The sequence below is a fragment of the Rhinoraja longicauda genome, unplaced genomic scaffold (genome assembly GCF_053455715.1).
Source record: "Rhinoraja longicauda isolate Sanriku21f unplaced genomic scaffold, sRhiLon1.1 Scf000372, whole genome shotgun sequence".
NCBI classification, from domain to species: domain Eukaryota; kingdom Metazoa; phylum Chordata; class Chondrichthyes; order Rajiformes; family Arhynchobatidae; genus Rhinoraja; species Rhinoraja longicauda.
Genome location: NW_027601589.1, coordinates 101,631 through 107,740, shown reverse-complemented (window position 1 = coordinate 107,740; position 6,110 = coordinate 101,631). Strand labels below are relative to the sequence as shown.

The 6,110-nt window shown below is 54.4% G+C and overlaps 1 long non-coding RNA gene across 1 annotated transcript; it reads left to right on the top strand.

Annotated features, from left to right (window-relative positions):
- Positions 1-572: 572 nt before the first annotated feature.
- Positions 573-5,810, top strand: LOC144590869 (uncharacterized). Its single transcript, XR_013546601.1, has 3 exons — positions 573-689; positions 2,813-2,877; positions 4,300-5,810. It is a non-coding gene; the product is annotated as an uncharacterized LOC144590869 (long non-coding RNA).
- The last annotated feature ends 300 nt before the right edge of the window (positions 5,811-6,110 follow it).

Below are 6,110 nucleotides of genomic sequence, written 5' to 3'. Positions count from 1 at the left end.
TAGGAACCTGAGGGGCAACTTTTTAACAGAAAGGGTGGTTGGTATCTGGGAACGAACTGCCAGAGGATGTAGTTGAAGTTGTTCAATAACAACATTTGGACAGGTACATGGATAGGAGAGGTTCAGAGATAAATGGACCAAATGGGACTTGCTTAGATGAGATGGGCCGTGCTGTGCCACTGCACGACTCTGAAACAATGAAGGGTTAGGATGGAGTGAATGTGGGCAGAGTGTGAGGAAGAGCAGAACTGGAGGCCATCAGCAGTAAACAGCCGTTGGGACCTCAGAGGGACATGGCTTTGCTCAGGGAGAGGTGAGTGGTGGACTCACTGCTCTCGGTGCGGGTTGAGGGCACAGTAGAAGTAGATTTAGAGGGAGGTGGGACATTCTGAGAGATGAGGAGAGTAGGGACAGCAGGACAAGACGGGCCGAATGGCCTGTTATGTAATTCCAGTGTAATCCAATGGAGAGCTGCATGCTGGAGAATCTCTTTCGCTGCTTGGTCTGGGGTTAAGTTGTGGTGTCTGTGTCTCAGAGCTGGGCTTTCACCGACTCCTTTCTCCACCCCTCAGTATGTGGCTGTGACAGGACTGGGAAATACGTCGTGGCCGTGATTGTTCCTGCCGTCGTCCTTGGTGTCGTCATCACCGCCGCAATCTTCTGGGCAGCGCGATGTCGCGGCAAACGAGGTGCGAGACGATCTGGAAAATGTCCGAATGTCTTCACTGGCATTTACTCATGAGAGAGAGAGAGAGAGAGAGGGAGGGGAGGTACCCACTGCGTCAGCCTGAAATCAGGGCCCTCTCCAACTAGGGGTGCCAACTATCTCACTCCCAAATAAGGGACAAGGTGACGTCACCGCCCCGCGCCACGCGTGACCTCACCCAGCCAGTGGCCACGTGCTCCGGCTCCATCAATAGCGGCCGTCCGTGACGGAAGGCGGGTTGCTATGGAACCATCGTTAGGTGGCGCCTGGGCCTCCGGACCTACACTGTCCGGACCTACACTGTCCGGACCTATAGAGGCCCAGGCGCCTACACTGTCCGGGCCTACACTGTCCGGACCTACACTGTCCAGACCTATAGCGGCCCAGGCGCCTACACTGTCCGGGCCTACACTGTCCAGGCATACAGTGTCCGGGCCTACACTGTCCAGGCATACAGTGTCCGGGCCTACAGCGTCCGGGCCTACAGCGTCCGGGCCTACAGTTTCCGGGCCTACAGCGCCCCCCGGTCCTAACACGGGACAAGGGCGGTCCCGTACGGGACAAACCAATTTTGCCCAAAATACGGGATGTCCCTGCTAATACAGGACAGTTGGCAACCCTACACATAACCCCCCTCCCCATTGCTACCACTGTGTTTGGAAGAGGGGCAGCACAGATTGCCCAAGTATCCTGGAGCTGATATTTATACCTCATCCACATCAGCATAAACAACATCATCTGGGAACAATCTCAGTGCTGCCCACAATCCCATTCACTCTCATTGTCCACAAGCCCCATGGGCACAAACCCATCCCCATTCACTCCACACTCCCCATGGTAACAAACCCATCCCCATTCACTCCACACTCCCCATGGTAACAAACCCATCCCCATTCACTCCACACTCCCCATGGTAACAAACCCATCCCCATTCACTCCACACTTCCCACAAATGCAAACCCATCCCCATTCCCTCCCTCCACACTCCCCATGGACACAAACCCCTCCCCATTCACTCCCCACTCCCCATGGACTGAAAATGCCACCCCATTCCCTCTCACTATCCACACTCCCAAGGGACCCATCTCCTCCCCATTCCCTCCCACTACACTGCACATGGACTGAAACTCTCTCCCGCTCCCCACACTCCCAATGGACCCAACCTCCTTCCCATTCCCTCCCACCACCCACAACTTCCCATTCTCTCCCTCTGCCCACACACTCCACAGACCCGAACCCTTCCCTATTCCCTCCCCCACACTCCCCAAGCACCGGTGGTCACGGTGGCTTAGCGGTAGAGTTGCTGCCTTACAGCGAATGCAGCGCCGGAGACCCGGGTTCAATCCCAACTGTAGGTACTCTCTGTGCGGAGTTTGTACGTTCTCCCCGTGACCTGCGTGGGTTCGCTCCGTGATCTTCGGTTTCTTCCCACTCTCCAAAGACGTGCAGGTTTGTAGGTAAATTGGTTTGGTAAATGTAAAAATTTGTCACTAGTGTGTATAGGATAGTGTTAATGTGTGGGGATCGCTGGTCATTAATGGACCCGATGGGCCGAAGGGCCTGTTTCTGCGCTGTATCTCTAAACTAAACCCAAACTCCTCCCCAAACTCTAGCCACTGCTCATCAAACCAAACTCATCAGGAATTTTCTCACTCTGAATAATTACAGTGGGAGAAAAGGTGAATACGGTCATGTGATAGGAGTAGAAATAGGCCATTTGGCCCATCAAGTCTACTCTGCCATTCAATCATGGCTGATCTATCCCTCCTAACCCCATTTTCCTGCCTTCTCCCCGTAACCTCTGACACCCGCACTGATCAATGGGAAGAGACATGGAAAGGAGGAGAAATAGGGAAATGGAAGGTGTGTGTCAGAGAATTAATGTGGGAGGGAGGGAGGGGATGAGGGAGGGAGGGAGGGAGGGATTGAGGCGCGATGGTGTGAAAGAGGTTGAATGAGGAAGATGGATACGGGGAAAGAATAATGAAAAGAATGAGGAAGAGTGAGAGGGAGAGAGAAGGATGAATGAAGGAATTCCAGAAGAAAGAGAGATCGGAGACAGGCAAAGAGGAAAGTGAGCGGTCTGAATGAAATTTTGTCTTCCAGAAAGTTCCGTGGCGCAGCCGAAGGAGCAGAAAGCTGAAGATGGGCCGGTGGAGTCGCCCTATCAGGTTGGCACTGTTGTGGCAAAGAGGCAGGTCGGCGTTTGTCTCCTTGTTGTCCCTCCACACCAGCACTGCCCCTCAGATACTAACTCCATGACCGCGGCCATCTGCACCTCACGCTGCCTCGGCAAGGCCAGCAGCATAATCAAGGACCAGTCTCACCCCGGCCACTCCCTCTTCTCCCCTCTCCCATCAGGCAAGAGGTACAGAAGTGTGAAAACGCACACCTCCTGATTCAGGGACAGTTTCTTCCCGGCTGTTATCAGGCAACTGAACCATCCTACCACAACCAGAGAGCAGTGCTGAACTACTATCTACCTCATTGGTGACCCTCGGATAATCCTTGCTGGCTTTCCCTTGCACTAAACGTTATTCCCTTATCATGCGTCTATACACAGTAAATGGCTCGATTGTCATCATGCATTGTCTTTCCGCTGACTGGTTAGCACGAAACAAAAGCTTTTCACCGTACCTCAGTACTCGTGACAATAAACTAAACTGAACTAAATTCTCTCCCCCCTCCCAGTGTCGGGCACCAACCACCTCCCCCACTCCTGCCCACCGAACCCACGCCTCCCAAATCACCGTCCCCACCCCCCGTCACCGTCTGCCCCAGGATACTGACCCCCGCACCCACCACCACCACACTGAATCCTTACGTCACATCCCACTCTCCCCACTGAGACTGGCCCACGGTGTTCATAAGTGATGGGAGCAGAATTAGTCCATTCGGCCCATCAAGTCCACTCTGCCGTTCAGTCATGGCTGATCTATGTCTCACTCCTAACCCCATTCTCCTGCCTTCTCCCCGTAACCCCTGACACCTGCACTAGTCAAGAAATAATTTAATATGTCCACTGACTTGGCCTCCACAGCCGTCTGAGGCAATTATTCCCACAGATTCACCACCCTCTGACAAAAGAAATTCCTCCTCATCTCGTTCCTGAAGGAACGTCCTTTAATTATGAGGCTGTGGCCTCTGGTCCCAGACTCCCCCACTAGTGGAAACATCCTCGTACCCCACTCCCCCGCTCCGTCCCGTTCCACGTACTGAACATCACCAACCCTGTCCCTGCCCCACTCCCCCGCGGCTAGAACCTTATCCTGTGCCTCCACACCTCAACATTCACTCCCCTGTAAACCCCCCCTCCCCCTTAGCTCAGTGAAAGTCCCTCCACCCCCAGACTGTGTAACCACCTCTGTCCCCTACACCCCTCCCTGTCTCTGTAACCCCCTCCCCTCCGGCCCCTACACCCCTCCCTGTCTCTGTAACCCCCTCCCCTCCGGCCCCTACACCCCTCCCTGTCTCTGTAACCCCCTCCCCTCCGGCCCCTACACCCCTCCCTGTCTCTGTAACCCCTTCCCCTCCGTCCCCGACACCGTGGGCTGTTTATTCTGTTCCTGTAACCGGTGTTTCTCTCCTCACAGGAGCTGCTTCTCGGCGAGCGGGATCTGTACAGCGACCTCAACCTCAGACACAAATGAGCCGCTGCTCAACCCCTCTCAGTGTGTACCCGGCCTCCGCCCACTTTTTCTGTTGTTTCTCTCTGCCCATCTCTCTCTCTCTCTCTCTCTCTGTCTCTCTCTCTCTCTCTCTCTCTTCCCTCACTTTCTCCAACCAACCTCCCTTCCATTGACTTAAGGAGACGAACAGGGAAAGTTTTCTTTACACAGAGAGTGGGTGTCCAGAACGTGCTGTCAGGGGGGCACGGTGACGCAGCGGTAGAGTCGCTGCCTTACAGCGAATGCAGCGCCGGAGACCCGGCTTCGATCACAACTAAGGGGGCTGTCTGTACGGAGTTTGTACGTTCTCCCCGTGACCTGTGTAGGTTCTCTCCGGTTTACTCCGACACTCCAAAGACGTACAGGTTTGTAGGTTAATTGCTTGGTAAATGTAAAAAGTGTCCCTAGCGTGTGTATGATAGTGTTAGTGTGTGGGGATCGCTGGTCGGAGCGAACTCGGTGGGCCGAAGGGCCTGTTTCTGCGCTGTATCTATAAACTAAATTAAGCTAAAAGGTGGTGGTGGAAGCAGACACCAGTAGTGACATTTAAGAAGCTTTTTACGTGGATATGGAGGGATACGAGTTGTTCAGGTAGAGATTAGTTTAACTTGGTATCATGTTCAGCACGGGCATTGTGGGCCAAAGGGCCTGTTCCTGTGCGGCACTGTTTTACGTTCTATGAGTGCATGCGTCTCCACAGACGCTGCCTGACCCGCTGAGAGTTGCAGCATTTAGTGTTTTTATTTCAGATTTCCAGAGTCTGCAGTTTGTTGATGTTTGATTTGCATCTTATTCAGAGTTTAATCCCCAGCTGGGCTACACAAGTGGCCCACAGACCGTACCCCATCCAGCAGCGCTCCCTGTTCACACACGGGACGTCAGCCAACACCGCAGAGCCTCAGTGACCCAGATACTGACCCGTCGGGGTGACCGAGAAATCCGTGCCGGGTTATCGCAGTTTCACTGTGTGTGGGAGGGGAAAGGGGCAAGTCAAGAATTTAGGGCCAGAATGATCTGCAAAGTGGCACAGAGTCAGAGAGCATCGTTACTGCTCCCTCCCCGTCTTCCCCCTCTCCCCCGTGTACTGTCACTCCCACTCCCCCTCTCTCTGTGCACTGTTACCCCCACTCCCCCACTCGCCCTGTTCTGTTACTCTCACTCCCCCTCTCCCCCTGTACTGTTATTGTGGGAAGAACTGACCTGTTGTGTCTTGTGATGAACATGGGCAGCACAGTACTGTGGGAATAGAGTGGCACGGTGGTGTGCCGGTAGAGTTGCTGCCTCACAGCTTACTTCTGCGGTGAGGAAGAGACCGTGTACCATTTGTACTTACGGTGTGAGAGGTTGCAGCCCGTGTTCGAGTGTCTAAAGGGGCTGCTCCCCAAGTTTTGGCTCCATTTTAGTCCTGTGCTCCTGATTTTTGGGCACCCGGTACAGAGGGGGGGAGGGTCGGGAGGGACGGTGGGGTCTCCCTGTCGGTCTGCACCTGGGCCTGGCCAAGATGGCCATTTGCGGGTCCAGGCAGCGGGTAGTCGACGGCCGCACCGGGGTCGACTGCCTGCCCCTCTTCCGCGCCATCGTCCGTGCCCGCGTGTCCATGGAGAGGGAACACCTGGTGTCCATGGGGCCACTGGAGGCTTTCCGTGAACGCTGGTCTCCAAGGGACGTCGAGTGTATTATTGATAAAGTTGGCGATGTATTAGTTTGATGTTTGTTTGTTTGTAAACTGCCAATAT